General features: G+C 45.1%; 1 protein-coding gene across 5 annotated transcripts in view; it reads left to right on the top strand.

Annotated features, from left to right (window-relative positions):
- Positions 1-9,144: 9,144 nt before the first annotated feature.
- The window catches only part of LOC123770459 (activating transcription factor 7-interacting protein 1), a 206,428-nt gene continuing 204,910 nt past the window's right edge, over positions 9,145-10,662 (top strand). For 4 of the 5 annotated variants that reach the window (XM_069301831.1, XM_069301826.1, XM_069301824.1 and 1 more), the window contains exon 1: positions 9,145-9,308. The gene's annotated coding sequence lies outside the window, so the exon portion shown is untranslated. The remainder of the gene's footprint in view (positions 9,309-10,662) is intronic. The other variant, XM_045762313.2, reaches the window with a different exon arrangement.

Here is a 10,662-nt window from a genome sequence, read left to right as displayed (position 1 = left end):
CAGTATTGGACAGCGCCACTCATCCTGTGAGTGGACACACCGCCATAGTGACAGTATTGGACAGCGCCACTCATCCTGTGAGTGGACACACCGCCATAGTGACAGTATTGGGCAGCGTCACTCATCCTGTGAGTGGACACTCCGCCATAGTGACAGTATTGGGCAGCGTCACTCATCCTGTGAGTGGACATACCGCCATAGTGACAGTATTGGGCAGCGCCACTCATCCTGTGAGTGGACACACCGCCATAGTGACAGTATTGGGCAGCGCCACTCCTCCTGTGAGTGGACATACCGCCATAGTGACAGTATTGGGCAGCGCCACTCATCCTGTGAGTGGACACACCACCATAGTGACAGTATTGGGCAGCGCCACTCATCCTGTGAGTGGACACACCACCATAGTGACAGTATTGGGCAGCGCCACTCATCCGGTGAGTGGACACACCGCCATAGTGACAGTATTGGACAGCGCCACTCATCCTGTGAGTGGACACACCGCCATAGTGACAGTATTGGGCAGCGCCACTCATCCTGTGAGTGGACACACCGCCATAGTGACAGTATTGGGCAGCGCCACCCATCCTGTGAGTGGACACACCGCCATAGTGACAGTATTGGGCAGCGCCACTCATCCTGTGAGTGGACACACCGCCATAGTGACAGTATTGGGCAGCGCCACTCATCCTGTGAGTGGACACACCGCCATAGTGACAGTATTGGGCAGCGCCACCCATCCTGTGAGTGGACACACCGCCATAGTGACAGTATTGGGCAGCGCCACCCATCCTGTGAGTGGACACACCGCCATAGTGACAGTATTGGGCAGCGCCACTCATCCTGTGAGTGGACACACCGCCATAGTGACAGTATTGGGCAGCGCCACTCATCCGGTGAGTGGACACACCGCCATAGTGACAGTATTGGGCAGCGCCACTCATCCTGTGAGTGGACACGCCGCCATAGTGACAGTATTGGGCAGCGCCACTCATCCTGTGAGTGGACACGCCGCCATAGTGACAGTATTGGGCAGCGTCACTCATCCTGTGAGTGGACACACCGCCATAGCAGCATGTACAACACTCCCCAATAGGAAGAAAACCCGCTGGGTTGTTCATCCTGTCACTTGTACCCAGACACAGCTGGGGCTTGCTTCACTGTCTCAAGTGAACAGCTCCTCAAACAAGAAGATTAACATCTGTCAACCCTGAGTCAGTGGTGCCATATCTACCTTCTCACGAGTCCAGTGGTGCCATATCTACCTTCTCACGAGTCCAGTGGTGCCATATATAGCTACTCACGTGTCCACTGGTGCCATATATAGCTACTCACGTGTCCAGTGGTGCCATATATAGCTACTCACGTGTCCAGTGGTGCCATATATACCTTCTCACGTGTCCAGTGGTGCCATATATACCTTCTCACGTGTACAGTGGTGCCATATATAGCTACTCACGTGTCCAGTGGTGCCATATATACCTTCTCACGAGTCCAGTGGTGCCATATATACCTTCTCACGAGTCCAGTGGTGCCATATATAGCTACTGACGTGTACAGTGGTGCCATATATACCTTCTCACGAGTCCAGTGGTGCCATATATACCTTCTCACGAGTCCAGTGGTGCCATATATAGCTACTGACGTGTACAGTGGTGCCATATATACCTTCTCACGAGTCCAGTGGTGCCATATATACCTTCTCACGAGTCCAGTGGTGCCATATATAGCTACTCACGTGTCCAGTGGTGCCATATATACCTTCTCACGTGTCCAGTGGTGCCATATATAGTCTCTGACCAGTCAGTGGTGCCATATATAGTCTCTGACCTGCCAGAGGTGCCATATATAATCTCTGACCTGCCAGAGGTGCCATATATAATCTCTAACCTGCCAGAGGTGCCATATCTAATTCTCGGAGGTGTCCAGGGATGCCACGTCTAACCTCCAGAAAAAAAAAGACTAGCGTGTACAGTGGTGCCACGTCTCGCCTCTGACGAGTCTCCTGCCGCTTCCAACGGCCGCCGTCCAGTGTTGCCACATCGATTCATTCCCGACAATAAGAAATTAAATAAAAAATGTAAATATTTATATTGAGACGGCTACATATAATTGTGCAGAGTTGATGTTTGTGTTTGGTGGGCACCGGTGATGTGTCGTGTGGTGCCACATCTTATCCTTGATGTGTACGGTGGTGCCACATCTTATCCTTGATGTGTACGGTGGTGTCACATCTTATCCTTGATGTGTACGGTGGTGTCACATCTTATCCTTGATGTGTACGGTGGTGTCACATCTCACCCTTTGATCTGTACGGTGGTGTCACATCTCACCCTTTGATCTGTACGGTGGTGTCACATCTCACCCTTTGATCTGTACGGTGGTGTCACATCTTATCCTTGATGTGTACGGTGGTGCCACATCTCACCCTTTGATCTGTACGGTGGTGTCACATCTCACCCTTTGATCTGTACGGTGGTGTCACATCTCACCCTTTGATCTGTACGGTGGTGTCACATCTCATCCTTTGATCTGTACGGTGGTGTTACATCTCATCCTTTGATCTGTACGGTGGTGTCACATCTCACCCTTTGATCTGTACGGTGGTGTCATATCTCACCCTTTGATCTGTACGGTGGTGTCACATCTCACCCTTTGATCTGTACGGTGGTGTCACATCTCACCCTTTGATCTGTACGGTGGTGTCACATCTCACCCTTTGATCTGTACGGTGGTGTCACATCTCACCCTTTGATCTGTACGGTGGTGTCACATCTCACCCTTTGATCTGTACGGTGGTGTCACATCTCATCCTTTGATCTGTACGGTGGTGTCACATCTCACCCTTTGATCTGTACGGTGGTGTCACATCTCACATTTGTTGTGTACAGTGTTGTCACATCTCACATTTGATGTGTCCTGTGGTGCCACATCTTATCCTTGATATGTACAGTGGTATCATATCTCACAGTTGATGTGCCCTGTGGTGCCACATCTTATCCTTGATGTGTACAGTGGTGTCACATCTCATTCTTGATGTGTACAGTGGTGCCACATCCTTGATGTGTACAGTGGTGTCACATATCACCTTTGATGTGTACAGTGAATGTGTACAGTGTTGTCACATCTCACCTTTCATAAATGCAGTTATGTCACATCTCACCTTTGATGTGTACAGTATTGTCACATCTCACTTTTGATGTGTACAGTGTTGTCACATCTCACCTTTGATGTGTACAGTGTTGTCACATCTCACTTTTAAGGTGTACAGTGTTGTCACATCTCACCTTTGATGTGTACAGTGGTGCCACATCTCACCCTTTGATGTGTACAGTGTTGTCACATCTCACCTTTCATACATGCAGTGGTGTCACATCTCCCCTTTCATGCATGCAGTGTTGTCACATCTCACCTTTCATACATGCAGTGGTGCCACATCTCACCTTAATGGTGTCCAGTGGTGCGCCAGACACGCCTCCGAGGGTGCCACATCTCACTACTGTTGTGTATATTGATATTTAACAATTTGTACAGCACTTATAACCGCCATATTGAAGCACTCAGCCAACACTCTTATATGTTATAGTCCATATAGTTAGCACCTATAGTTAAGCACGCAATTCCACTCTTATAGGTTCACAATGGAGCTTGGTGATGACGTCACTCATAGAGACGAGTATTCTTATTGGTTAACTCACGAGCTGTGCGATGACGTCACTCATAGAGACGAGTATTCTTATTGGTTAACGCACGAGCTGTGCGATGACGTCACTCATAGAGACGAGTATTCTTATTGGTTAACGCACGAGCTAAGCGATGACGTCACTCATGGAGACGAGTATTCTTATTGGTTAACGCACGAGCTAAGCGATGACGTCACTCATGGACACGAGTATTCTTATTGGTTTACAGACAAGAAGTAGTCAATGACGTCACCATGAGGCGACGAGCACTCCTATTGGCTCACACGCGAAAACTAAACGATGACGTCACCCGTTACAATGTAAATAATTTCAGGAGAAATATTTTAATCCCACAAAAATGTTAAAGAGATTATTACAGTAAACTTTACATGTATTTATTCATATTAATTTCAGTATGTATATGTATACTTTAGGCTTGCTTCGATGCTCCCCGCCCCCCGCATAAGGTCAATGTGCCCAACCAGTTCTGTCCCGCCCGGGAATAGAACCCGGGATCCCCGGTTGTGAGTCGAGAATGGCGCCAAGTGAACAGTTAAACAGTTTACAAGCAGGAAAACTTGCCAATCAACTGTTGTTATTGTTATAAACAGCCTCCTGGTGCTTCCGAGCTCATTAACTGTTTAATAATTGTAAATAAAGCCGCCAAAGATTGAGAAAAGATGGACAGGTTCGTAAGTGTTTGCGTAACTGCTTCGTGAATCTGGCCCCAGGTTCGTAAGTGCTTGCGTAACTGCTTCGTGAATCTGACCCCAGGTTCGTAAGTGCTTACGTAACTACTTCGTGAATCTGGCCCCAGGTTCGTAAGTGCTTGCGTAACTGCTTCGTGAATCTGACCCCAGGTTCGTAAGTGCTTGCGTAACTACTTCGTGAATCTGGCCCCAGGTTCGTAAGTGAATCTGACCCCAGGTTCGTAAGTACTTGCGTAACTACTTCGTGAATCTGGCCCCAGGTTCGTAAGTGCTTGCGTAACTACTTCGTGAATCTGGTCCCAGGTTCGTAAGTGCTTGCGTAACTACTTCGTGAATCTGGCCCCAGGTTCGTAAGTGAATCTGACCCCAGGTTCGTAAGTGCTTGCGTAACTACTTCGTGAATCTGGCCCCAGGTTCGTAAGTGCTTGCGTAACTACTTCGTGAATCTGGCCCCAGGTTCGTAAGTGAATCTGGCCCCAGGTTCGTAAGTGCTTGCGTAACTACTTCGTGAATCTGACCCCAGGTTCGTAAGTGCTTGAGTAATTACTTCGTGAATCTGGCCCCAGGTTCGTAAGTGCTTGCGTAACTACTTCGTGAATCTGGCCCCAGGTTCGTAAGTGAATCTGGCCCCAGGTTCGTAAGTGCTTGCGTAACTACTTCGTGAATCTGACCCCAGGTTCGTAAGTGCTTGAGTAACTACTTCGTGAATCTGGCCCCAGGTTCGTAAGTGAATCTGGCCCCAGGTTCGTAAGTGCTTGCGTAACTACTTCGTGAATCTGACCCCAGGTTCGTAAGTGCTTGAGTAACTACTTCGTGAATCTGGCCCCAGGTTCGTAAGTGCTTGCGTAACTACTTTGTGAATCTGGCCCCAGGTTCGTAAGTGAATCTGGCCCCAGGTTCGTAAGTGCTTGTGTAACTACTTCGTGAATCTGACCCCAGGTTCGTAAGTGCTTGAGTAACTACTTCGTGAATCTGGCCCCAGGTTCGTAAGTGCTTGCGTAACTACTTCGTGAATCTGGCCCCAGGTTCGTAAGTGAATCTGGCCCCAGGTTCGTAAGTGAATCTGGCCCCAGTGTTACACAATGCTGTGTGTAACAAAACTTGTTACAAAGAAATGCAATTTGTAGCTGAAGACCCGGAACTAATTATAATGACACCGACTGATGCCCAAACAGTATTTATTGTATATATATTGTCATATTTATTTATTGAATTATTAAGAAGAATACATAACAGAAGATTTGTCATGTAAACCTTAAATTACCTAGCCTATCTTAGCCTAATCTGACCTAAGTCAGCCTAATCTAACCTAGCCTATCTTAGCCTAATCTGACCTAAGTCAGCCTAATCTAACCTAGCCTATCTTAGCCTAATCTGACCTAAGTCAGCCTAATCTAACCTAGCCTATCTTAGCCTAATCTGACCTAAGTCAGCCTAATCTAACCTAGCCTATCTTAGCCTAATCTGACCTAAGCCAACCTAATCTAACCTAGCCTATCTTAGTCCATTTTGTTTTATGTAAGGCGGACGTCATATATACATGTATGACGTCACTATGACGTCATAAAGTCCATGTTGGAACAGCTTACAAATCACACAGGGATTTATCAGGCTCTTAAAAACTCAATATGACCTTTAAGGTGAATTTGAGACGAACTTTAATCCTCTACAAATATACTGCTGAAGAAAAGTATTAATTATAAGAATTCTATGCGATTGTAGCTTCATGAATCTATACATATGAGAGTTGTTGTTTAAGATTCGCTACTTGGAACAAAAAAGTTCCAAGTAGCACGGGCTATGGTGAGCCCGTAGTGGACTTACCTGGCACAGGAGAGGGGCTGTAACTTATGAGAGTGAGCACTGAACGTGTTTATAAAGAGGACATGTTCCTCTTGGTCACGTGACTTGGAGAGGAAGAGTGGCACCCCTGATGCTGCCGCCATGCCTCGGACCAACATATCGTACCGCTTAACTTCTCTTTTTACCTAACCTATTTTTTTAACCAAACTATTTAATAGCTGCAACTCTCTCTTTATATATCAATATATATACATATATACCTCAGTAACAACCGAGAAGTATATATATATATCGTTACCTATAATAAGTGGTAAAGCTTTTGGGAGAGATGAGTTCTGTTTCCCATGGGGGCCATGCTCCTCTCTCTCTCTCTCTCTCTCTATGGTCATCTCTATGCTCTTAGGTCCTCCCCATGCTCCTCTCACCTCCCTCTATGCTCTCAGGTCCACATACTAATAGTTTAGCTCATTTATCATGCCTCTGAGACCCAATATTTTCAAGAAAGTTACAAAACTTGTAAACAAATCAGTTAACAACATCTTCACTGATTACTGAGCTAACATCACCGTGATCTCAAGGGGCCCAGGTTCGTATCCAGGCCGGGGAGGATGATTGACTAGGTGCCAATCCTTAAGTGTTCGCCTCTGTTCTCCCAGGAGTAATTGGGTACCCGGTTGAAACCGTCTGGCGGGTCGTGTTCTAGTAGGAACTAGTAAGGCTTACCATGAGCTATGGGAAGGGAAAGCTCTCAGCCAGCTAACAGGAGTCAGCAGTCGTCTGCTCCTGTACCCTCCTGTGTGTAAAACTAGTAGGGTAAGGCTTACCATGAGCTATGGGAAGGGAAAGCTCTCAGCCAGCTAACAGGAGTCAGCAGTCGTCTGCTCCTGTACCCTCCTGTGTGTAAAACTAGTAGGGTAAGGCTTACCATGAGCTATGGGAAGGGAAAGCTCTCAGCCAGCTAACAGGAGTCAGCAGTCGTCTGCTCCTGTACCCTCCTGTTTAAAACTAGTAGGGTAAGGCTTACCATGAACTATGGGAAGGGAAAGCTCTCAGCCAGCTAACAGGAGTCAGCAGTCGTCTGCTCCTGTACCCTCCTGTTTAAAACTAGTAGGGTAAGGCTTACCATGAACTATGGGAAGGGAAAGCTCTCAGCCAGCTAACAGGAGTCAGCAGTCGTCTGCTCCTGTACCCACCTGTGTGTAAAACTAGTAGGGTAAGGCTTACCATGAACTATGGGAAGGGAAAGCTCTCAGCCAGCTAACAGGAGTCAGCAGACGTCTGCTCCTGTACCCTCCTGTGTGTAAAACTAGTAGGGTAAGGCTTACCATGAGCTATGGGAAGGGAAAGCTCTCAGCCAGCTAACAGGAGTCAGCAGACGTCTGCTCCTGTACCCTCCTGTGTGTAAAACTAGTAGGGTAAGGCTTACCATGAGCTATGGGAAGGGAAAGCTCTCAGCCAGCTAACAGGAGTCAGCAGTCGTCTGCTCCTGTACCCTCCTGTGTGTAAAACTAGTAGGGTAAGGCTTACCTTGAACTATGGGAAGGGAAAGCTCTCAGCCAGCTAACAGGAGTCAGCAGACGTCTGCTCCTGTACCCTCCTGTGTGTAAAACTAGTAGGGTAAGGCTTACCATGAGCTATGGGAAGGGAAAGCTCTCAGCCAGCTAACAGGAGTCAGCAGTCGTCTGCTCCTGTACCCTCCTGTGTGTAAAACTAGTAGGGTAAGGCTTACCATGAGCTATGGGAAGGGAAAGCTCTCAGCCAGCTAACAGGAGTCAGCAGACGTCTGCCCCTGTACCCTCCTGTGTAAAAACAAAAAATATTGCGAAAATTATATATTAAAAATAATACCATATATAAAATTATTATTTTTATTGTCGTTGTTATTTCATACATCAGTAATAATAATACTCATAATAATAACTGATAATAATGAGAACTATTAATGAAAGAAATAAGTGAGTTATTTCATTAATACAGAAAATTTGGTGTGGTAGCCTAATGCAGCCATAGCCATGCCCCCCCCCTTGACTATTATATGTAGCATAAACTAACATATAATGATTCTTTTAGCATTTTACTATAATAAACACCTTAATTACTCAAATCCTAACTGCTAAAACAGCCTTAACGATGCACTCATTTCTAAAGCAGAACTATTTTGGTCAAATGCTGAGTGAACTGCTTTAATGTCTATTGCGTTTTTATTAAATATATGAGCTGCGTAGTGTCCTTGAGTTATTAATTGATTAAAACTACTAATTGGCCTAATAGCTCATACTGTATATAAATTAAATATGAATGTACGGTTGTTCAACAGAAAACGGAAATAAACAAGGCGGCACCATTACTCCTAAATTTGGTAGATTTTAATGTTCGCGAAAGTACCATTTACACTAAATTTTTCAGTATGTTCATATTATTTACAAAAGTACATGTATTTTGAATAATTTTATGTCTTTTCCTCCATATCTGTGTATCATTTGATGAAAGACATGATAACTGCGCACGAAGTGTAATTTACTCCCTCTTAAAATAAGCTTACTGTGCGCTGTTGCCATATGTGTGTCAAGTAAGGTTCCCTGTGATGGGTCTTGTATAAATAATTGTAAAACATAGTGTTGAAAAGTTCCTTATATATATTTCCTTAAGGCATAGTGAAAACATACAATATATATAATTAATATAAGAAATTCAACCTATAGCCAGTGAGAGGCCTATAAATACAGGCCAAATTTGTCACCTTCCAAGGAAGCCATATATTCCTAAGTACACATATATGTACTAAGGACATATATATGTAGCTCTTGGGCTCTGACATATATTCAGAATGGCCAAAAATGCACAAAGAATGAGGCCAAACATTGGTCAACCCCTTCAGAGGACACCCGAGTCGCTGGCCAATCAGCGGCCAGGGATGAGGTCACGTGACGCCGGCCTCCCTCCTCCCCCACGTAAACAGTGTCGAGGAGAAGTTCACGTGGTGGGGCCGCCCTGCATCTCCTTCATCGCTGCCGTGTGTGAGGACCAGTGGCGAGTGACGCCCTGTGCGCCGTGAGTGTCGTGCGGGAGTGTCAGGGCCACGTCTGCCAGGTGTCACAACCCGCCATTACTGACGGCAAGTGCCAGTTTTCTCTTGTTTTTAACGACGGGTTCCTGGGTGTTTTATCATCATGGCGGCTGGCGCATGCGCAGTGCGCCTCAACCTCATGGCATGTATGGTTGGGGTATGGCTGTTTTTGTTGTATATTATACTATGCTAACCAATGATTATAGGTGTATATATATCCATATTATAGTGATAAACCATTATAGGTATACATATGCAATACTATTTTTTTTATTATTTTCTACCACAGACGTGGCCAGACATTTACAATGCTAACCAGCATATATTTCTTCTGTCCTCCATGGACAGGGTTAGAAATCTGTTGAACATATAGTTCAAGGGTTTATTGAACACTCAACCGCAGAACGTTATTGTATAGCGCATTTAAAATGCTAAGCTAACCTACATACGTAAATACATAGATACACAGAGTTACGTCTGCCTTACATGAAGTGTTCGATGTGTTGACCAGACCACACACTAGAAATTGAAGGGACGACGACGTTTCGGTCCGTCCTGGACCATTCTCAATCGACTTGAGAATGGTCCAGGACGGACCGAAACGTCGTCGTCCCTTCAATTTCTAGTGTGTGGTCTGGTCAACATACTTCAGCCACGTTATTGTGACTCATCGCCTGTTCGATGTGTTCTGTACATAGTGTCATTAATGTGCATTTACAAAGGTGAAATGTAATTCTGATCAGCTTCCACATATACTTTATACACATACTTATACATACACACACACACATATATATTTATATATATTTATATATACATATATACACATTTGTCTCTCCTAGTCTGACAGGGTGAGATAGCTGATAGAGAAACTAGTGTGCAATTAAGCACTTAACCACTGAGGGTGATGAAGGTGCTTTTACAAGCTCAGGTTATATAGTTACATCACATACATTGTATAATTGATACATTACATGGTCAATCTTGGGTACAAGTCCAATATATCATCAAGAGTTCCAGTATTCATATAGTAGTTACCGTTGTTGGTGCCATTACATGCATTAGGGGTAAGAATAAGATGCCGTGAAGACCTGTCCTGGTCACGTTAGGTACGTGTTGTGACCACGTTTATGTCTATTCATCTCTTATTCTCGTGTAGCTACATTACTCGTGTGGAAATACTGTGTGGAAGGAGTTAATGTGTGTACATGCCTAATTATTCGTTGGTAAATGTTAAAATATTCACATAGCGAATTAAGGTTTAATAGGGTAGTTTGAAGATCAAATTAGCGTCCATTAGGGCCCCCGGTGGTAAACAGAAATAAAACCCTTCTTCCCCAGTGGCAATTGTCCCTAGTAAACAATTTTGTACTTGTTGGTAATGATGGGAGCTACAAGCGAT

Source organism: Procambarus clarkii, chromosome 46 (assembly GCF_040958095.1).
Source record: "Procambarus clarkii isolate CNS0578487 chromosome 46, FALCON_Pclarkii_2.0, whole genome shotgun sequence".
Classification (NCBI taxonomy): Eukaryota; Metazoa; Arthropoda; class Malacostraca; order Decapoda; family Cambaridae; genus Procambarus; species Procambarus clarkii.
Note: the sequence above shows the minus strand (reverse complement) of the source record. Positions and strands in the feature narration are given on the sequence as shown.